Below are 24,069 nucleotides of genomic sequence, written 5' to 3' on the forward strand. Positions count from 1 at the left end.
TAAATATTAATAACGTGCGGTAAAACATAAAAGTGCGCATGTTTGTGTGGTTAATAATGCAAAATAAACAAACCGGGAAAGTATCATTGTGCAACTCCTTGTTGCATTGCTTTCATAAAACTATTGACAGCAGGACAGCGCTTTGCACAGTCGGTAGTAGATATGTAAATATCTAAATATGTCCCATTGGGACATCACTGCGTCAGTTTGCACCAAATCCCGTGGTTTCGTTACCAGAGTCACGGCAACATCTGCAGGGAATTACAAAACACGTGCCCCTCTGTTGCAAAATAAACAAAGTGAGAGTGTCTGATAGCATCATCAACAATATTAGGCGACTGTGTAACAGTCAAACAAAATGCAAACTGTCTCCCTGTTCTAAAGAATATTTTGCGCAGGCTCAGCTCAATGAGCAGCCCTGCACCTGTGGTGTAAATTCACTATTCCCATGACTGGGTTGAATCGTTCTATAGGACAACCACTGTTGATTCTCTGTAGAGATGTGCTGCTCATTGTATCAACTCCAAAGGGATAATGGGCTGTCAAAACCGTAATCTGGATTTCAAATCGCAGCCATCCGAAATGTCAAATCTTAAATATAAATAAAATGTCAGGATGTGCTCCGTCGTTAAATGGGTGTGGGGTGGTGCTCATCTCTGTAAAGGGGCACTAAGTGATTTAATTCTACCCCCTAACTCGATTGGAAAAATGTAATGCTCGTGTACTGTAGTTCATCATCATCACGATCAATCTACTATCTGATGAAGACCTCGACACATCATCCGTCATGGCCGTGTGGTGCCATAGCCATGTGACTTCTGCACTGAGCGATTCTCACTGCTCCCTTCTCCCCTGGTGGACATTCTCACCGGAATATTTTCTCCTTTTTTGTTTGCCTGCCATTTCATCACCAGTCTTATCCATCAACCATCAACCCTCTTAGAGATGTGGCCTGCCCAAGCCCACTTACTTTTCTTAACATTCAACATGTCTCTATGATTCATGAACAGACTTTTGAGTGAGGCCATTTGATGACTAGGCTGCCTAACCCACAAATAGGCCACGTGACGTGTGGCCTAACCCAAAAAAATACTTATTCATCAATATTAGCTGCGAAAACCTAACTATTACTGTGTCTGTGATTCACATTCTGTGATCCATGTGTTCTTCTTTCTGTCTCTCAATATATTTCCCAGCATGCATCTCGCCATGCTTGATAACTTTTCTGTTTGTATTACATTTCTATGTCAATATTTCTTATCCATATTTCATTGTGAATGTACTGATCAAAACCCCGTATTAATGATCAAGTTCAGTTTTCCAAGTCACTCCAAACGTCTCTTGTCCCCCTTATTATGTAATCATTAACAAAAACAATTGGCTTAGATACGCGTACCACACTATGCTATTTTCCAGCTGTTGGGCCAATATATTTTTTCGTGAAGCAAACCATTTGTACATCGCTTTTGTGTTGCTCATATTGAAACCTTCTTTGTTAAGTTCTTAAAGTAATTAATACGTCGTCAATCTTGATTAGTTGTGATAATTGTTTTTTTTATCAGAAAATCTGTGTTAATATTTGGAAACCAAATCGCGGATCCTGTAATCTGCAGAGGTTAGCCCTGCTATCTGCAAAAATAAATTTGCGCCGGCAGAGTGTGCCTCAGATTAAATTAGGAATTAGCCACGCGAATTCGTTAAACAAAAAAAAATAGTGGTTCACACGGCTTCATTCATTCACGAGAAATTCATAAACATGATTTTCCAAGACCCAAAAGGAGCAAATCTGCCATATGCATCAATGTTACGGGGTTACATTGAAAATATCGCTTGTTATTGAAGTCTCAAAAGTGAAAGCATTTTTTGCAACTAAAATATATGAGCAAAAATTGCGTTTCATCTCTCTATTTGCAGCTCCGCGGCCCTCTCCGGAGCTCCGCGTCCCTCTCCGGAGCTCCGCGTCCCTCTCCGCAACTTCGCGTCCCTCTCCACAGCTCCGCGTTTCTCTCCGCAGCTCCGCGTCCCTCTCCGTAGCTCCGCGTCCCTCTCCGCAGCTCCGCGTCTCTCTCCGCAGCTCCGCGTCTCTCTCCGCAGCTCCGCGTCTGTACATTACAAAGAGTTCACATTGCAAAGAAGCTGGCGGCCTCAATACTCATGAATCAATAATTATTTTAGGGTTAGAATGTAGAAAGCAGACACTCAGACAGGACATATACACATTTTAATATATATGAGACAACATGATCATCAGCCGTTATCTATATTTCGATCGGGCTTTTGCTAGTGCAGATCCAAAGCTTTGGAATGCTTTGCCTTTGCTAATAATGAGACAGAGTCGTTAGATATATTTCAGTCTTGAAAACTCCCCTCTTTAAACTGCCCTTTACCCCCTTATTCTGACCGCTTACTCTAGTTCGTTTATTTTATGATTTCAATAAATGGCGCATTGGGATCTACGAATTAAATGCGCCTTGCATATCTAAATTATGATTATCTATTGCTGGATGAATAACCTGTTCTTCCATGAGAATTCATTGTGGATTTATTTTTATGTTTAAATCCATCTGACTCTTGCACATCCACCGAGTTAATTCAGCAATTACTCTCCAAGCTAATAATTTTACAGGCTGTGTGTACACGTTTGTTTACCTAGACATTCAAGCTGTCGACAGCTGCGCATGCAAGGAGACCGCTTCCGTGAAACAGCTCTGTTTGACGTATGCCTCCGTTTATCAACAGTGGCTCTGTGCGGCCAAGGGAAGTGTTTATCCTTATTCCGTCTCCCTTTGCCACTTTCTGCCTCCCACCCTCTATCACCTCATGTGTTTGACATATCCTAAAAAGTAAGTAATAGAAAATATGTAAAAATGCAGTTTCCTCGGTTACATCAAATGAAATGGATTAAGCGCTACAATTATTATCTTCCCGCACCTCCGATTAGCACGTTTGGCTACGTATGGTGCGAAAGAAGTTATGTGTACATACACACTTCCACCAAATTAAATTTTGCCAACTGAAGCACTCACTGACATGTGAAAATATTTGTTTTTGAGTCTAATGAAGTTTAAAAAGGTAATGACAACTGTAATTGACAATATAATTATCATTAATTATAAAATTTGTACCCTAAATATTTTAATCATTGTTTTGTAGGGCAATACATAAACTTCAATGGATTACCAATGGCTGCGAGTTAAAATCTAGAATAAATTTTGACAGCCCAGCAGCTCCGTCCGCATTCCACTTCGTGAGAAGTCAGCGGTGATTGTCCCAGGGAGAGACATGCCCCCCATGATAGGAAAGTGTGACATTCCAATTTCAAGGCCACCATTTGAGATAAGCGCACCGCCCCATTGCTTGTTTGAGCAGGAATACGCTTCGCTTGGTACTATTTTTTGTTGCAATTAAATGTTTGCACCCGTTCTTCCTGCTGGCGCGATGTTAACTACCTAGCCTGGTATACAGGAAGTCGTGGGTTCGATCCCCGACCCTGACGCCTGCTGTATATTTGGAGAATGGGTGTTCTCCCCATGGTAGCGTGGATCTTTCTCCGGGTCCTCCGTTTTTTTTTCCCTCCACATGTATAAACATGTGTTTAGAGTGTTTAGCTGTGATAAATGTCCACGTGATACACCACTTCGTTAAGCCAATCATTTTCGGCCAGGTCGCTTCTGAAAAAAAGCTATATAGCTCAGTTGGCTTTACCTGGTAAAAATAAAATAGTTTAGTTTAACTTCACATGCAGGCTTTCGCAACCAATATCATCCATAATGCAGCCACCACCCGACACAGCCAATTAGTAAGGTTTGCCATGTAAACAGAACATGCCAATTCGTTATTAGTACAGCACAATATTGTGTTGGAGAGCAAAGCCACAACGTTTTGCCAGTAATTACGATGTTTCGCCAGTAATTAAACCTGTACTGGATTATGAATTAGTTTAACTTGCTCCCATGGCTCTGAAACCGAGCTATTGCTTGAAATGTAAAAGTTACATGCCCGGTCTATACTTGTGCATCGTTGCTAAAAGACTGACTCCGGGTTTTTTTCCCATTTTACAATGCAGCCATTTCATTGCGAAGTTACCTCGATTGTTTCAGAGTGATGTGAACCTTCTGCTTTGAATATAATATCACTATCTGGAGAAATGTCCTCAACTGCCAAAGCAAGAATGTAGTGTACTAGTACTGTTGTGAATTCAGTCAGTATTTTGCATAACATCACCATTTGAATAATTCCCGTACCTTGTTCACTTTAGTAATTTGTGTATATTATAAGTACTGTATCACAAGTCACGTCTATCCCTGTCAATTCAATAAACTGTCAGAGTTCGGAATTACGATTGGTTTCAGGAATAATTGTTTTTCTTAACATTATGTGGTGAATGTAGCAACGTTTCCAACAGCGGCAGGGATCACACAACCCCTGTACATACAACATTCTGTATGGTGTTCCTTCCACGTGTTATTCGATGTTTGTATCATGACATTATGAGTTACTATTCAACAATGACTGGGTGAATCATGACATCTGTATTAGTTGGGTAATACGGTCCATATATTATCAGAGTATTTGTGTTTGCATGTTTTGCATCAAGTATGTGTGGTAAATGCAGACTCATTGCCTTGCGAAAGGTATTTATTTGGTATAAGAATAGGTTTTACCCTTTCTGGCAATAAAACAGGTGTTAAGATGTGTTAAGAAGACTTGTGGTGCATGTTCACCACAAGTATATGTGGTTAATACGGACATGATTCCTTGCAAAAGGTTGCAGTTTGGTGTTTTAACATCTTAACACAAACTGTTTTATTGCCAGAAAGGGTAAAACCTATTCTTATATTTTGATACTGGCAAGGGAGGTCCCATGATATTTATTTGGTGTTTGAACATCTTAACACCTGTTTTATTTCCAGAAAGGGTAAACGCCTATTTGTATTTTTTCATCATTAATAAATGTCGTTTTGCATGACGCTATAATTAATGCATTCAAGTTTCCGCGCGTGAGTGCACGCATCCAGTGAAGTCAATACTGATTCTCATTTAAATATGCTAACGGGAGAATCAGTATTTGCACTTCGAAAGGCTTAGGGTTGTATTTTAAGTGGAGACGTGAAACAAGGGGGTGTCTGATAAGGCATCGTTCACTTGACATTACGTTAAAACATTTAGTAGAACAAACACATTTACTCGTCATGAAATGAACAATTTTCCATCAGGGAGAAGAACAATCTTGTAGGAAATAGTTAGCATTATTACATATCTGAGAGTACAACTTCCCTCATTAATTATGACCACACTGTAGAGTCTGGGCATGTAAAACTGCAACAGTTACAATTGATTCTTACACTCGCAATACGTTTTTTTATTAGTGCAGTGAGAATCAATTATTATTCATGAATGTTATATAAGTAATATGCTCATACATTTAGGTAAACAAAACTGAACAAACGATGCAGAAAAAAATCTATGCTTATTTTACCAGGTAAGACGAGCTGTGTAGCTTTTTTTCAGAAGCGACCTGGAAAACACATGATAGCTCAACGAAGTGGCTTATCACGTGGACATTTATAGCTGTCAAATATTCTAAACGCACGTTTCTAAATGTGGAGGGAAAACCCTGGATGTACCCAGAGAAAAATCCACGTGACCACGAGGAGAGAGACACGCAAACTCCAAATATACAGGCGTCAGGGTCGGGAGAGAACACACGACCTACTGCATACCAGGCAAGGTAGTTAACATCAAGAATAGATTCCTCAAGACAGGGTGAGGAAGAATAGGGAGTCGTGACATATGCCTATTCCACTGGTCTTCATTACAAGGCCCCGTGGGCCACTGGCGGCCCCTGGTGGCCTTTAGTGCGGCCCCTGACGTGCAGCCCCCGACAATACACAACACGTGACAACACCCCCCATCATCATCGTACTGTCAACACCCAATGGTTTGAAATGTGTGGCGGCCCTCACACTGATGATGTGTTATTGGCGAAACAGGGCCTCCCTCTGAAAATTAGTGAAGAATGCTAGCCTATTCCATGCCAGGTGGCTTGCGACCATTGAATTAAGGCGCTTGGACATATTTTCCACTGCAATCGAGCAAGTCGCACTGAGGTTGTGCCCAGCTCGAACGGTGTGGGTCAGGTACCAGGTTATTTTTTTTCTACGGAACTATGCTGGTGACGCTGTGTCTTCAAAGTGCAATAAACGACGCCACACGCAATGAACCCCTGGCCCTGCTTGGCCCCGAGCTGGATTCAGACGTCTCGTGAAGCTCGCATATCACGGTTTGGCTCCAGCTCGATATGACAAATATCCGGCGGAAAAGCATCTGCAACTGCACAGGCTCAGAATCTTAAACTGGAGGAATCCGATTAACTATAAAGCTATTTTTCAGAGATGTCCAGGTAGGGGTAAGTTAGAACTATACAACAAGAAACAATACAAACCATGATAGGAGTGCAAAGTATAGGAAATATAAGCAAATCACTTAGAAAAATATACAAATAAAACGCTACTTTTTTTTCCAGAAGCGACCTGGCTACAAATGATCGCTCGGTTGTGCCAGTGGAGAAGGTGTCGTATTAAAGGTTTGGTTGGTGGCAGTGGCAGTTCGTGGCTCCAGGTTTAGGAGGAAAAATATTACACATCGGGTTAACCAGCCTCAGGTGATAGTGTATACAGGTGGAGTGTTTGATAATGAATTGGACCATGAAGGCAGTGCACAATGATGATGATACTGTGACAGTGCTGGGCTTACACTGGACCAGTTCTCCTGAGGAGCTGCATAGGATGCGTGCCCCAGTTTGGTGGAGAAAGCGCCGATGATGAAGCCCTTGCCTAGCGCATTCCAATTGTCTCAATCCACCTGCCCGCATCACCTGAAGCCATGGACTGCCACTTGATGATTGGGACATGGACCGGAGCCACAACGTGTATGGGATACCCACCTGCAGGGCAACAAGGTATCTTGTAGCGACGAGTGCGGCAAGTTGGCTTCAAAAACACTCTGTGCACAGTGTTTATGCCTTTGAAAATTATTAATTTCAGGATTACACTTCACCTATGTATGTGTAATGCGGGCGAAAGCGACCTTCCGGATGTGACGTCACGAGGAGGCGGAGCCAGGTGACGTGGGTGAAAGGTTGGGGTCCTTAAGCGGGAAAAACCGGAAAGAGAAGTCAGTCGGGTTGTGAATGGAAAAGGGTGAGGCCACGAGGGCGAACGAGAGGAGGGGGGCACCGCTGGCTAGCGGGAGCCGACCCCAGAGTACAGCCAGGAAGGCTGTGTGTTAGAGGCAGCGGTGTGGCTGCAGAGAGTCGCAGGAGCGACGAAGAGAGAGCAGAGTACAGCCAGGAAGGCTGTGTGTTAGAGGCAGCGGTGTGGCTGCAGAGAGTCGCAGGAGCGACGAAGAGAGAGAGAGAGACAGCACGAGGCTGTCAGCGCTGCGGAGTGAGCAGCAGCGATTACAGCCAAGGGGGCTGAGAGTGAGTAACAGCAGCGGAGCTGCTGTGGGGGCTACAGGAGTGACAGAGGCCAAGAGAGGGGCTGCTGGTGGAGAAGAGAGAGACATCGGAGTCGGCACTGTGGGGACTGAGCAAAGAAGAGACAGCCGTGTGGGGAATACAGTACGGACCAAATAAAGGACACTGAGCCAGAGATCGTGGTCAAGTCTTTTATTACACTGGGGTCAGAAGTGAAACGGCATGTCTAAGCAAGTAAGGAAGAAAATTCCCCCGGCGCCAGCATCGGCTTCTTCGTCCGACGACGACGAATTCCCTCCGACCACGGATTCTGCTGGGGTGGTGGAGGAGAGCCCTGCTGAGGCGAGCACGGGGACAGGCGTGGAAGATGTCGGCGCGATGGCGGGTCCGTCAACAACATCGGACGCTGAGCAAAGATGGCAACAGGTGGCAGAACAACTGGAGACACTCAAGGACGTCCTGGCGCATCTATGTCACCTCGTTACGCCAAGGACGACGATGGAACGAGAAGGTGCTCCACGGGCCGCCACGTTGCCTGCCCTGCCGCCGCCATTGGCCACGCGGCAAGAAGACGCCATCTTGCGCGCTCCGCGGCGCCACACCGCCATCTTGGCCACGCCGCGGGCCGACGCCATTTTGAATTTGCCTCCAGAACAACCATCATTGGAAGACGGCGTAAAGAGGAGTCGGAGTCGCCACCTTACTACAGTTAAGGAATTCTCTATCGGGGGCGATTGGAGCGCTTTCGCCTGCCGATTTTTGGCGGCGGTTCGTTCAGCAAGATGGACCGATGCGGAGGCCTTGGAAGTGTTGCCGACTCTACTGGACGACGAATCTGTTCGATTTTTCCGTTCCATAACGGCCGATAAGAAGAAGACTTTATGTGGAGTTTTTGAGGAAATGGCCGACGCCTATGAGCCACCTGACGACGCGCATCGGCGATTCGCTCAACGACAACGAGCACCCGAAGAATCGCCCGTGGCGTTCAGGGGTGCGGTGTTGGAGCTGGCCATGGCAGCATATCCTGATACGCCACAGGATCTGCTCGAGCCTCTCATATTGGGAAAAATGCTGGAGCTGTCTCGGGATCTGGGGATCCCCATGCCTGTGTGTGGGCATGAGAAGCTCACGTCCCGGGCGGCAGCAAAGTGTCTGGATGCGCAGTTTAATCTCCGTCGCTGGAAGCAAGTGGCGGCATGGACTGGTGGGCCCGTCAAGGAAGGAGGCGCGATGGGGTGGGACCCCACAAGGGCGATCTATGTGCCGGATGAGCGGGGTCCACAGGAGCTGACGGCCGCCTCCTCTCCATGGTCGGGACGCGGAAGGCCGGGGCCGCGCGCTACGCCATCAGGACGGGGCCGCCGGGATGCAAGACCTGCGCTTCGGCGCAACGAGGCCGATTGCTTCCGCTGCGGCCGTAGGGGCCATTACGCCAAAGATTGCTGGGCCCGCTTCCCGGGTCCGCCGCAGCAGGAGCCCACAACACCGGACAAGCCGACCAAGGAACCTCCCAAACAGGCATGTCGGCACGCACCAGACACTCGGCAAGGCTTTACACCTCACCCACCACCTTTGTTGCGCGATCCTATTGTTGTTGTTAAAGAAAGGCCATCGACGGGGCCTTGTCATTCAGTTACGCAGTGGCGCAAATTGGCACGGAGAGTTGTCGCGGCCGCTACGGGTTCGTCCACTGTACCGGGGTCTATACAAGGTGTGGACGTGCGCATTTTGGTCGACTCGGGAGCGTCTGCGACTATTATATCGGATGTCATTTTCCATCTGTTGGGCATTCCGCCGGGGGCTGTGCGTCCGGTTTATGGGTCTTGCGTCGCTGCGAACGGGGGTAGTATGGGTATCGTGGACCAGGTAGATGCTAAGATATCTATAGGGGATGTGTCGGCTTCGGGCGTTGTGTTAATATCGAGATCTTTGGCGGTTCCTTGCTTACTAGGCACGGATTTTTTGGCTAAGATGCCCATTTTGATTAAAATCAATGAGAATTGTATTGAATTGCCGGGGGGCCGTCGAATCTCGTTTCTGCCGTCGCCCTGGGGGCGACCTGCTTCGGCCGTACAGGTGCAGGCGCTGTCCGTCGCATCTGTGGACATCCCACCTGGTTCACAGATGCTTATACCCTTGCGGTATCGGAAGCCCCTGCCCAATCGGCTAGGGGCATTAGGGGTCTTGTTGTCACCATCCGCCACGATAACAACGGGATTGGCGTTAGTTGGGGCACAGACCATCGTCCGGCCGGATCAATTACCGGTTTTACAGGTGCTTAATGCGGGGGTGGAAAACATCCGTGTTCCGGCCGGTACGGTTGTGGCACATGCCACTACGGCGTTTGCGACGCACGATTGTCCGCATCGCCGGGGAGTGGTCGCTGGTGTTTCCGAGCCAAGGGGTTCGGATAATCGTTGGATCGCTACCTTATGTGACGAAAATTCTTCCCTGTCCGTGGGGCAACGTGATGCGCTGCGTAAATTGTTGCTGACGTATTCGGATGTGTTCAGCTCCGACGATTTGGATTTGGGACGCACATCGTTGCTTTCCCATCACATTGAGACGGGCGACGCTGCCCCTATTCGGTTAAATTCGCATCGGATGAGTCCAGCGGAGCGAGAACACGTTCGGGGGGCGGTGGAAGACATGTTGGCTGCGGACATTATATCGCCATCTAACAGCCCATGGGGCGCTCCTGTGGTCTTGGTTAAGAAAAAGGATGGCAACTTGCGATTTTGTGTCGATTTCCGGAAATTGAATAAGATATCGGTGGCAGATGCGTACCCCCTGCCGCGTATGGACGACTCCCTTGACGCATTGTCGGGGGCTAAGTTCTTTTCCACACTGGACCTCTCTTCGGGATTTTGGCAGCTTCCCCTTGACGAGTCCTCACGGGAGAAAACCGCATTCCGTACGCCGCAGGGGTTATTTCAATTCAACTGCCTCCCGATGGGATTGAATGCGGCCCCTGCTACGTTTCAAAGGTTGATGGAGCTCGTTTTGACGGGGTTGCAGTGGGAGACGTGTCTTATATATTTGGACGATATTATTGTGTTCAGCCGCACATTCGAGGAACATTTAACGCGGCTGGAGACAGTGTTCACGAGGATGCGCTCTGCCAATTTGAAATTCAAACCAAAGAAATGCCACCTACTGCAACGGTCCGTCCGTTATTTGGGGCACATTGTGAGTGCAGAGGGGGTGTCCACGGATCCGGAAAAGACGGCGTGCGTCCGGGATTGGCCGACTCTGGCCTCCGTGGGGGATGTTCGGCGGTTTTTGGGATTTGCCTCGTATTACCGAAGATTTGTGCCGGGGTTTGCGACGATTGCGAGGCCCTTGCATCTCCTTACGGGTAAAGGACGGAAATTTGTTTGGGGAGAGCCGGAAGAGGCGGCCTTTCGGAGTCTGCGTGATCTATTGGCTACGGCCCCGACATTGGATTATCCCGATTTTAATCGCCCTTTCATTCTTGATACGGACGCGAGTGACACAGGTATTGGGGCAGTATTATCACAGTCTAAAGGGGGCGTAGAGCGCGTCGTGGCGTATGGTAGCCGGGTCTTGTCGCCTGCGGAAACACGCTACTGTGTCACTCGTAGAGAACTTTTGGCGGTTGTTTTTTTCCTACGCCAATTTCGACCGTACCTTTACGGTCGTTCGTTTATTGTGCGTACGGATCATGCGGCCTTGCAATATGCACTCAAAATGGACCAGCCATCGGGACAGTGGGCACGTTGGTTGGACACGCTGCAGGAATTTTCCTTCCAAATTCAACATCGGAAGGGAGTGCGCCATGCGAACGCTGACGCACTTTCCAGATTACCAGGGCGCGCCCCTTGTAAATGTGCGTCGGGGACGCATAGGTGTTCGCCGATTCTAAACCCCCCTCAGCCGCTTACGTTGGCCGTCGAGAAGTCGGATACTCCGATGGAACCGGGACCGACTGACGGGGTTTTGAATCTGCCGCGGTCTGTCTGGATTCGGGAACAGATGATGGACAAGTCGTTGTTGTCCATGCGGAAGCGGTCTATGAGGGACAATGGGAGTCCGAGTTCGGCTGTGGGGCCGCGAACCGCTCTCCGAGATGGTCTGCTTATGTGGCAAGAAAGGTTCCAGGAAAGCTGGCGTGTGGTGGTACCAACGTCCTTGCGATTTGAGTTGATTAGAACTCTCCATTGTGACACACTATTGCATTTAGGGGTGCAGAAGACTCTGTTGACGTTACAACGTCATTATTTTTGGCACGGCATGGCGACAGATGTCGTAGGGCACGTGCGCGCGTGCCCTGAATGCGCCCGGCGTAAGCCGCCTAAACATCCTTACGTGCCGCCTCTCCAGTCGATTCAGGTGTCTCGAGTCAATGAATTGGTGGCACTGGACATATTGGGACCCTTCCCACCATCGGCGAGGGGAAATAAATATTTGCTGGTAGGGGTTGAGTATCTCTCCCGTTGGCCGATGGCCTGGCCGTTGCCCAATCAGTCGGCCGCGGCCATCACCGACGCCTTTTTGTTTGGGTACATTATGGACAAGGGGGCGCCTGAGAGACTCCTCACGGACCAGGGCCGAAATTTCTCTTCTAAATTATTGGCTGAAGTGTGCGCAGGCCTTGGGACTAAGAAGATACGGACATCTCCATACCATCCGCAGATGGATGGTATGGTTGAGCGGCTGAACAGAACATTGTCTGCCATGCTTTGCCATACTGTGAGTGAACAGCAATCAGATTGGGATCTGCACATCCCCGGAGTGCTTTCGGCGTACAGGATGACGCCCCATGCGGCTACAGGGTATTCGCCGTTTTACCTTATGTATGGTCGGGAAAACGTGCCTCCGGTGGATGTGCAATTGGGTACTGGGGTGAAGGGACCTCGTAAACCACTCCCTGAATACATTCAGGACACGGTTCGCCGGGTTACGGAGGCGCGGGAAAACGCCCGCGTGGCTACGGCCAAAGCCCAGGCCCGGAACGAGCGGTATGCTCGGCGGTCTGAGGGGGAGTGCCCCTGGAAGGTGGGAGACCTGGCCTGGCTCCATTGCCCGCAGGTGCGGCCGGGGACCTCTCCTAAATTGCACAAACCTTGGCATGGTCCTGTGCGCCTCATTGAGGTTCCCAATCCACAGTCGGCGCGCGTTCAGATTGGTTCTCGCCGTTGGTTTGTTCATACGTCGCGGTTGAAACCATATGTTGCTCCCCTACGTGATGCGTCATCTCCCAATGTTGCCTTGCCGGGGTCTGTTGCTGCCGACTCTCCCCTGCCTGCGTCCACTGATCTTGCTCGAGCGCCTGTCGTACCTGTTCCAGACAGGTCGGCCGTGACACCGAGGGGGAGGAGTGGGCCTGTTCGGAGGGCGCCTGCCAGGGCTGCGGGACCTTCGAGCCCTGCAGCCCTTCCGACCACGCTGCAGGCACATTCGAAGGACACGACCAAGACTGATTCGTCAGGGACACGAGACGTCGGTGGACTTCCAATCGCAGCAGGGGATTTACCCCCTGTCATTCCTCGTGTTCCATCGCGTCCCCGTTCTACAAGTGGGCCGCCGACCGTCCGGGACGGGCCGGCGACCCGCACTCGTTCCAAATCACTTACGTTTCGTTGATTGTATGTTGTTATTGTTCTTGTTCTTGCCGTCGTATTTATCGCATGCTTTCGTACGTTCGTCGATGTTACTTGTGTTGTTGTTCTTGTTGTTATATTGCATGCTTAGTGTCCTTTGAGGGGGAAGGTCGGTTCACCGCATTACGCTTTGGTATTGTTCAGCCGAGGTCGGCTGGGTTTTTTCTATGGGGGAGGGTGGTGTAATGCGGGCGAAAGCGACCTTCCGGATGTGACGTCACGAGGAGGCGGAGCCAGGTGACGTGGGTGAAAGGTTGGGGTCCTTAAGCGGGAAAAACCGGAAAGAGAAGTCAGTCGGGTTGTGAATGGAAAAGGGTGAGGCCACGAGGGCGAACGAGAGGAGGGGGGCACCGCTGGCTAGCGGGAGCCGACCCCAGAGTACAGCCAGGAAGGCTGTGTGTTAGAGGCAGCGGTGTGGCTGCAGAGAGTCGCAGGAGCGACGAAGAGAGAGCAGAGTACAGCCAGGAAGGCTGTGTGTTAGAGGCAGCGGTGTGGCTGCAGAGAGTCGCAGGAGCGACGAAGAGAGAGAGAGAGACAGCACGAGGCTGTCAGCGCTGCGGAGTGAGCAGCAGCGATTACAGCCAAGGGGGCTGAGAGTGAGTAACAGCAGCGGAGCTGCTGTGGGGGCTACAGGAGTGACAGAGGCCAAGAGAGGGGCTGCTGGTGGAGAAGAGAGAGACATCGGAGTCGGCACTGTGGGGACTGAGCAAAGAAGAGACAGCCGTGTGGGGAATACAGTACGGACCAAATAAAGGACACTGAGCCAGAGATCGTGGTCAAGTCTTTTATTACATATGTATGCTGAACTTATGTATGTTGAAAATATCCACCGCAGTGTAATGTTTGAGCAAATCGTGCACACCAAGAGAGCATATGTATCTTAAACTTCTTTCGCACCGTATGTATCCAACCGTGCTAATCAGAGGCGCGGGTGAAGGTCAACAAAGTTAAACACAAGAAGCAGTTCGAAAGAAATAAGGTTTTAAGGAAAAAAGGTTTTGAAAGTGAAGTAATACAATTATATAACCAATGAAGTAGTTGATACCTGCTAATTACCTGTAATCCGATTACACACGCAATCACGTGATATGGGATTACCGGTACACGATTTCGATCATCCGTAACTAGTCACCTTTAATGCCTCATTCGCCGAGACAATTATCCTCTTGTTTGTGAGCTTATCTCTGGCCACTGGGTTTCTCCGATGAGGTCCAAAATATTTCCATGAGGAAAAGATGAAAAATCTAAAAGGAATATTCAGTCAGGCGATTCTGACAGCGTTTTGGAAGTCTTATCAATAATTTATTGAGTAATCATGTGAAATTCCGGTCTATAGTAGGGCAATCAGGCAATTACTGCAGCGTTTGTTCTCTTCGAGACATTACATACCTTATTCGTGTCATAGGAGAGGACACATACAGTGTGAAGAGTGCTTAAGACAGGCGTAAAATTGTTATAATATGGTCAGAGAGCTGAACGTGATCAAATGACAGTAATTAAACAAACAACAACCATGATTCTGCATATAGGTGCTTGTGGAGGACACTAGAAATGCAATGGCAGAATAGGGGTAGGCAACTTGGAACGTTGAGAACAACGTGAAAGAGGGTGTGTGTGACAGGCACTGGGGTGCCAACCAAGAGGTCAGCAACCAATTTGGTCGACCTTTAAGCCCGACGGTGGGATATTGTCAAGCAAGACCGCAAGGTGACAGGATCATGTCACAGTGCGCAAAAAGGCGAGGCATCTGGAACGGTGAGATAGTGTCATCAGCGACATTGGTCACGATCACACATTGACCTTCGTTGATGAAGAGAAGTTGTCTGAGGAACGATTCGTGGCCAGCGGAGAAGATAATCGACAGACAAATCCGTTGACTGAACAGAGCTTTTTTGTTTTTCGTTTAATGAGCAGTGGATTAAAAATGTCTGATAATGACATTGGCAAAAAACTATGATGAGGCATACATGTCTTGCCTTCAGGAAAACAAATGCACGTAGCTGTTACTGATTCCAGTAATAAACCTTTTACGCACACAATTATACGACCCGCGTCACTGACAGCTGTGTTCTGCCGGTAATAAAATGAATGCTTAACTGGTGCATGAACTTAATGGCATCACTGTGTCACTGTAATGCTCTTGTAATTGTTGGTAATGTTTGGTTTGATTAGCCAGAGAAGGTATACGGTGGACAAATATATAAATATATATGATCACCACAGCTCACTGTCTCATTGTAAAAAGGTCCTGTAGGGAAGGCTGTGACACGCCAACGTGTGCGGCGCCGGTTGAAAGGGCTCACTTAAATTTTTGGTTCGTTTTTTTTTACATCCCAATTACATTCCAATTGTGCAAAGGGCTCCCAGCGTCCACGCTCCCCATCTTCACTAACCCGCACTGAACACCGTGGTGAAGTATAATCAAATAACACCCCCCTCTCCCCCCATGGCTCATATGATATGGAGAGGTCTTCATCCAACACAAAAGGGCCGCACGTGTGCATGAGGACACAATGTGAGCAAATGGAAGGTGCAAACCTGTGCCTCAAAGTCATAGCCAAATGCAGACGCTTTGTTGAGATTAGAAGAGGAAAGAACATACACATGTGCAATCGTATTATTGTATTCTCGTGGTGATCCGTAATAATGATGTTTAATTCCATTGCTATCTGTTTGAACAGTTGCTCCTGCTAAACTCTTTGAGGAGTATTATGAGTTTTACAGCCATTAGTATTTGTTAACTTGGCAAGCTAAAGAGAAGTCAAAAATATTAAATATTAATGGAATACAATGTTGGCTTTAGTAATGTGCATGAATTAGGTATTGAAGATGTGTATGTTATTTCACTATATACTCTGCGATCATAGTATGGAATGCGCTGTCACAATCCCAGTGGGGTGATCACAACCACACTCGTGGGGTTACAATCCCCGTTGTCCTCTCACAATCCCCGTTGCGTTATCACAATCAAGCTATGGGATGAATAACCCTCAACTGGAACTATGTCAGAGAAGGTGAGGTAGAACTAAATAGACTCACTTCACTGGACCCCTCTTTCACAACTCCACGTGTGCTTCCTGCATATTTATACATTTTATCTCTCGGGGTTACGTGAAATCAAATTCAGTGTGGGGGGGTGTGGGGATATAGATGTATTTTTGTTGCTGTACTCATTCTTTACAGGGCTAACACTATCAACAACTCACTCACTTCAATGTAATCGCAGGTGGCTGTTCAGATATGAACTCAGGACTTAAGTGATATTGACATAGTGCTCTGACAGGGCCATCGCGGCCCTTCCTGAGCCACTCGGCCATCTACTGACATGAGGGATCACGACGTCACTCTTGCTCGGATGTGCAGAGTGATTATGAAGGAAGACAAGGTAACAGTGCAGTGAAAATTTTACGTGGAGAGGGAATGGGCGACGTTGTACCGAGGGTGTGCAATAAATAAATGAGTGTCTTGTGGACACAGACCAAATGTCAGTTTAACACGTAGGCTTTCGCGACCAATATCATCCATAATAGTTTTTTTTGGGTTAGATCGCTTAAATATATAAATGTGTCGTTAAAACACAGCCAACTAGTAAGGGTTGTCACGTAAACAACGTGACAACCCTTACTAGTTGGCTGTGTCGGGTGGTGGCGGGTTTTAACGACACATATTTACGCGATCTAACTAAATTTACAAGGAGATGAGAGAAAATAATATGTGGGAGTGTGGTGAGTGATGGCCCTGGCATTTAAGGTGAAGCAATGTGGGAGGAATTGTGGGCTATGTGGAATATTTAAATGACATTTGTACATATTTTGTAATTTTGTGTTGATTTTTGCCCAAGTGGTATGATGATCTACTCAGTGGCACATTACTGCGCTGCAGTCTGGTCTGGGAGCTCATGCAGAACACTGTCAGATGTACAATTAAATAACGAAATGTGCATCATTACCTGGCTCCCTGTTCTGGCGAACATTCTGCCACTACTTATAAATGGAGACTTGCAAATTTCAAGGGAGATTACAAGTTTTCTTGCCAACAACAACAATAATCGACCCATCAGCCAAGACCTGAACAACGCACCTCGCCACTCAACCAGTTCGCGATCCACATTCTTGGATCGCGATGTCACCATCCTAGAATGTCACGCAGATCCGGAAGAACGCTGGAAAACAGAGTGGAACGACGCAGCGCGACACATTGCGCCTCCTGGTTTTGATATTCCTCAAAGACACTGCCGGTGTAACCATCAATCACATCAGAACATCAACAGGCCGATGCGTACATCTCCTTCATGAATGAAAATTTTAAAAAGCCACAGCACTGCGACTGCAGCCATGCAACCCAAACTATGAACCATATAGACAAAACCACTGCAATCTGCGCTTCTTCAATGGAGGGATAGCAAAACGACACGAACTCTCTCCTGAAGCCCTCTCGTAGCCAACAAACCTCCTGAACATATTGCCATCTGCATTAGGTAATTACCGCTTGCATTTTGTTGGAAGGTTGTAACGCTTAAATATTGGTCACTAATTCATCTTGGTGTTCATTTCTTGGTGTTGCTAAAATACAACTTGGATTAATAAAAAAAAATGCGCAGAAGAGAATTATATAAAATTACTACCACTTTGTGGGAATTCAACAGCGGTTGTTCTACGTCGTGATTCGCCCCTGCCATCACTGGCTTAGGACTCTGAATAAAGTGGAGTGCCACTCAATACTCGTTTGAGTAAGGAAATGTTGATCTCTTCACTTAAGGGTGAGGATAATGGTGACACATTAACAAAAAAACTTGTGGATTTGTACAAAGCCACACATTCACCAGTGTATATTCACGTGCATTATACAATCTGTCATTGTTGTTATCGTCAGCCTGTAACTTCTCCCACTGCTTGGCTAAGACTTCCCTTGTCTTCTTCCATTGATTCCTTTCCTGAGTTGTCCTTGTCCAGTAGTGGCCTCCCAACTCTGATTTCATTTCTCCATCTCGTCCACTGTCTCATCTGCTTTTTTTGCCTTCTCTCAGTATCCACTCCGCAGTTAACCTCATCCATCGTTCATCGACGTGGTTCTCGTTTTATATGCTGCTTACAAACATTCAATGGCACGCTCTACAAGAGCGTTGCCCGATTTAAGTTGACACCTCACAGGAAGAAACATTTAGATATAAAATAATTATACCGTAATAGATGAAATATTAACTTCAAGAATAAACAATTCAAATGTTTTCATGACAGTGGTGAAATAAATAAAATAACCCTGTGTCCTGAATTTTGGCCCACAGGGCCAGAGAAAAATCCACACGACCACGGGGAGAACATGCAAACTCCAAATATACAAGCATCAGGGTGGGGATCGAACCCACGATCCTCCTGCATACCAGGCGAGGCAGATACCATATCGGCATCGCGGCGAGATGTTATGTGGGCTTTACCTGGTAGATAAAATAGTTTAGTTTCATTTAAATACACCAAATTAAAAACAATGGCTCCATATAAGATGGACCACGTTACATCTGTCTTCAAACCTGTCATCTGGCCTTCCATTCAATTGTTCATTAATTACAACATCTGCCCCCACCTTTAAAATATTTCATGGCGTTATTCCTAATCTGAATCAGATCTCCTATAACCTTACTGACCCCCCTCCCTCCTCGCTATGCTATTACGACGTAGTCTTGTCGCCCTGCTTCCCATGAATCTGCAAAGTGGGTGGTTGTTAATTCTCCTCTGCCGATCGTTTAGTTCCAAAAAGCCCACTATTTGCCAGTCCACGATGTATACAGTATTCTCATTATGGAAATACAGATACTCATCTTTCGCTCTTGGATATAATTGTATTAACTCCATTCCCAACGGTTGTTGACTTAATCCATATATGTCACTTACATGCATTGTATTGCATCACATTTCACATTCAGTTTTAATTTCCTAAATATTACCCTGCTTATTATGACATGTCTTCACATTCCGTTTTGGTGGTGGGGGGTTGTTTGACCATACTTCAACCATGATGGTTATTGCGGGTCAGTGAAGGTGGATAACCATAACCAGTTCAGATATCACTCGCCACTAATGTTAGCCGTAGTCAGGAAGTCAACTCAGATCATCAGATGCAGTGCATTTTCCCTGACCACTGCACCATGAGATAACGAGGCATTTGTAAAACCAACATTTGCTCACCCATTGTCTCCTCTCTCTGATATATTAAGCACCTTTTCAATACATAAATAGCGTGCTGATATACCGCTGTTCAAGAGGAGAGGAGACATAGATACATTGTTTACGCTTTTGAGGTGTCAAAGCTGACAAGCCATATCTTGAGGTGGTGGGAAAAGGTGATCGGAAGAATATTGAGAGCAGAAGTGGAAATTGGTGAGAACCAGTTTCACTGCACATGCTGTTTACAGACTGATAAAATGTGAAGATGGCCCAGGACTTCAATGAGTATAGACATGGGACTTGGAATACAGAACCCCCGCAATGCTGATACAAATGCCAAGAAGTAGAAGAAGCACAACACAAGGATTGTAATCATATGTTCACATCATATATTTGACCTGCCCTGGGAACATTTTTAAGATTAAAGTCTGCAAAACTTGCCTGCAGAATATTTATTTTGTTAATCAGTCTGCGCACAAAGCGTTCATCGTGTGCTCAATTACGAGCACGTGTGAATGTGCAAGCACAACCAAATGTATCCGCTTGCACCATAGTGCGCGCAGATCGCTTGTTGTTACGGAATACATTCAGGTGCATCTTCATATGTTTATGTATTCTATTTTGAGCGTGCATGAGCAAAGACGTGTACATGTAAGCTACATGAATAGCCATGCATGTATCCTGCACAAGTTACAAACACTGAAGAATATGCCCCGCACCACGGCGTATGCATCACACATAAGGCAGTAGGCATATTTTCCAGAAAGCCAGGGAACTTCCTGTAAATTATGGATCTCCACTGATGAGATCAACTAAACTAAAACTGAACTATTTTTTTTATTTTACCAGGTAAGACCCACTGAGCTATGTAGCTCTATTTCAGATGCGACCTGCCCACAAATGATAGCTCAACTAAGTGGCTTATCATTATGTGGAAATTCATAACAGCCGAATACTCGAAACGCACGTTTCTAAATGTGGAGGCAAAAACCGGAGGACCCGGAGAAAAATCCATGTGACCACAGGGAGAGAACATGCAAACTCCAATATACAGGCATCACGGTTGGGATCGGGATCGAACCCACGATATCCTCCATACCAGGCCAGGGAGATATTATTTTGCCACCGTGGCACTCGAGATAAAGTGAGCAAACCCATATATTCCACATAATCTTGGTCAACGTGAATATGTAATAATCTCTGTGGCTGTCTCAACTGTGAGAGTGGACTTTTATATTTACCTTTGCACCCCCCCTCCCCACCAAGCTGTTTTTTGTCGGCCGCTACAGTATTGCCACAGGGCTGTTAACTACCTCCCCTGATATACAGCAGGTCGTGGGTTCAATCCCGACCCTGACGCCTGTATGTTTGGAGTTTACATGTCTGTATGTATGTTTGGAGTTTACATGTCTGTATGTATGTTTGGAGTTTACATGTCTGTATGTATGTTTGGAATTTACATGTCTGTATGAATGTTTGGAGTTGACATGTCTGTATGTATGTTTGGAGTTTACATGTCTGTATGTATGTTTGGAGTTTACATGTCTGTATGAATGTTTGGAGTTTACATGTCTGTATGTATGTTTGGAGTTTGCATGTTCTCCCCGTGGTGGTCGCATGGATTTGTCTCCGTGTCCTCCGGGTTTTCCTTACACATTTAGAATCAACATCGCACGTTTAGAGTATTTGGCTGCTGTAAATTCCCACCTGAAACGCCACTTCGTTGAGCTATCAAATTTGGCCAGGTCGCTTCTGAAAAAGACCTACATAACTCAGTGGGCCTGACCTGGCAATAAATATAATAAAAAAAAGTATTAGTTTGAATATCACAGTGCTACTCATTATACCAACCCCAGGAGGGGGTAATTCTAAGCTGAGTTGACTTCTGTCCAGGTTTTTAACTTGCACCCCTCTGCTTATGAGTCGAGCCCTCTGGCACAGCACAATCAGTCACTGCAGTGACTGGCAAGTCGACATTAGTCGGATGTTCTGTCACCACCTGTAGCTGAGAGACATTTCCTGTATATGGCAATAAAACGGTGCAATTATAATTTGTACTGCACGGTCGTCATGAAAGTGTAAACATCCAGGTGTAAATGTACAAAGTGAATCCCAAAATACATTTGAAACTGTGAACATTGTGTGGAAATAATTGATTAATCGAAAACTTGAATTCCTGAGTCTGTACTGATTATTACACATGTGTAATTACTGTACTCTGTGCTTTATAAGCCATCTTGCTTCATTATTTCTGCCTCTGCATTTTAGAGCGTGGCACTGCACTGCCTATATCATGCAACCTTACAGAAGTCATTCCGCGTGACGGCGCTCGCGGTGAATACAATTGGCACTTTTTTATCATATATTTGAAGCAGATGTCAAACCAAACCATGTTTGTTAAGCATAAATTTGACAACAGTGTCATGACTCCGGGGGGGGGGATGTGGGTGGGGGGTGGCTCGTCCCCCCCTCACCCTGAAATCTTCCCATTGAGGATTGTCTGGATCTTATTTACAGCCACGCTTCCCACCCAGTGCCTGGAGCTCACAGCAGCCAGCTAAAATCCCTTAGCATAGGTGTGTAAGGACTTTAAGGTCATTGTGAGGCATTTGTTCAAACCCCCGAGTGCACCCCTTTTTCTCATTATCGTTCGTGACTTATGGCCGGTTGAGATTGTTTTATTATTGTCTCACCTTTCTTTTTATATTCATAGCAACTAAAAAGGAACATTGTTTCGCACACACACACAGTTATATGTAGTATTCTATATTTATAATCTACCCTTTTGAAGCTGTGTTTTCTTTAAAGCCAGACTGCGCAAATGTTTAAAAGTACACGCACACCTGTAGACGTTGTGTCTTTACATAGCCCCGTTTTTTTTCCATGCCTACCATTCTTTCACACGTTTGCAAATTATCCTCCTTTCTTATGGAAATTAGTGAATACGAGCCTCAATTGTCCGTTTTGTTTGCCCGAAAGGACTGCACTATATTGAGTTGCAGGCCCCTTGCGTCGGCGATACGTGAAAGTCAGTGATTTAGCATGAAGTTAAACCAAAAGCTGCTGCGTGTTTTCTCGGGTAGACGCAAAATAGGAGGCCAATATGGTCTGTTCAATGGCGAATACCCATAACAGAGATTTTTTGGGTTAGATTGCTTAAATATAAATGTGTCGTTAAACCAGTCACCACCTGGTACGGCCAATTAGTAAGGTTTGTCACGTAAATATAACATGCCAATTAATGACTAGTTCAGTACACCGGTGTGTTGGAAATTAAACCCACAACATTTACAATTCGAAAACGACCTTTCGCCGGTAATTACAACCAGCATCATCAGGCGACAGCCAGAATTGTGAAGAAATCCTCCTGTTCCGTCTACGTGAAATGTTGTTGCTTGTTACATTGCCTAAGTTCAACCTGCAAAAAATCCAATTGGAAAAAGATGGCTCATCAGCATTAATGATGGTGCTTTGAGTGGCAGATTTGTGTCAGAGATGCGTCACGCGCGTGTAAACAAAAATAACGTTGATTTAACTTTGACTTAAGTGTCCTGCTCCGATGCAAACCGAGCACATGAATGACGTTAATAGGCACGAGATCTCACTTTGTCGCATTCACACAGATGGTAAGTGCCCTGTTTGTGAAATAAAGAAGAATGCGGCAGAAATATATATATTCATATTTAAATGGCTATGAAAGAGAATTGGCATATGCTGTTCACAATAGGTATACAGATGGTGTGATGTCAAATATGAAAAACACCTACACGGGGCTTTGTAATGGGTCTGCTGCATCAGGAATAATATCCCTATTCTCATGTTCTGGAGGACTAAAATGACCTACTTTAGAAATTATATAAGAATAATACAAAAAATGTCAGCCCTTTGTCGATCCACTGCTGGATGAAAGCGGCTAGGTGCTGATAGCCATTTTTGTAAATCAAACTTGGGTCAGTGTTCAAAGCACAGCATGCTGTGTCCTTGCTCTGCCTTGACAAGTACAATACACGAAATAGGTAATGCAAACAAACACGTAGGCTTTCGCGACCAATATCATCCATAATACATGTGTAATGACGACTTGACACACTTCTCTTAAAATGGCACTTTATTAAAGACACTTCACTTGACAGCAGGTGGAGACCGCATTGCAACAGCCTCGAGGCCATGCCCCCCTTCTCGATCATTCTCACTTACTCTGGACGCTCCCGCCACCGACAGACTCTACTGGCCTCTTCCGTCACCTGACCACGCTCCCTTCTCGATCATTCTCATAGCCACCAGTCCCTTCGTACTCACAACTGATACCTCTGGTATTACCTACCGTGGGCACTAGTGCATTCGCACTCTAGACTTACTGTCTTGTCATTACCTACTGATGGCCAGTAGTCCACTCACAACGCATGTAGGCTCTTATATCATTACAAATGTGTCGTTAAACCCACCACAACCCGACACAGCCAAGTAGTAAGGTTTGTCACATAAACAAAACATGCCAATTCGTATTAGCACAGCACACCGGTATGTTGGAGAGCAAATCCACAAATTGTAAATGTTGTGTATTTGCCCTCCAACACACCGGTGTGCTGTACTAGTGTAATGAGCGACTTTCGAGACACAATGTGGGCACAAACACTGGACTATATATTGAAACGTATCGACATAGCTACACACAGACGACCTTTCTACATAGCCCCATCGTCGTTGTCTAACTACATAGCTGGCTGACTAATGTAGTGATGACGACGATGGGAGCCATGCAGAGGATCGGCCATGCTTCCGGACGATGAAGAGAGATGATGGC

The 24,069-nt window shown here is 46.3% G+C and overlaps 1 long non-coding RNA gene across 2 annotated transcripts in view; it reads right to left on the reverse strand.

The window, feature by feature from the left end:
* Window positions 1-2,086: 2,086 nt before the first annotated feature.
* The window catches only part of LOC144936742 (uncharacterized), a 204,886-nt gene continuing 182,903 nt past the window's right edge, over window positions 2,087-24,069 (reverse strand). The window contains exons 4-5 of one of the 2 annotated variants that reach the window (XR_013637464.1): window positions 5,480-5,518; window positions 2,087-2,102 (exon numbers count right to left, since the gene is read on the reverse strand). This is a non-coding gene — a long non-coding RNA (uncharacterized LOC144936742). Of the gene's footprint in view, window positions 2,103-5,479; window positions 5,519-12,909; window positions 13,367-24,069 lie in introns of those variants that run through there. The other variant, XR_013637465.1, reaches the window with a different exon arrangement.

This window comes from Lampetra fluviatilis, chromosome 17, assembly GCF_964198595.1.
Source record: "Lampetra fluviatilis chromosome 17, kcLamFluv1.1, whole genome shotgun sequence".
NCBI classification, from domain to species: domain Eukaryota; kingdom Metazoa; phylum Chordata; class Hyperoartia; order Petromyzontiformes; family Petromyzontidae; genus Lampetra; species Lampetra fluviatilis.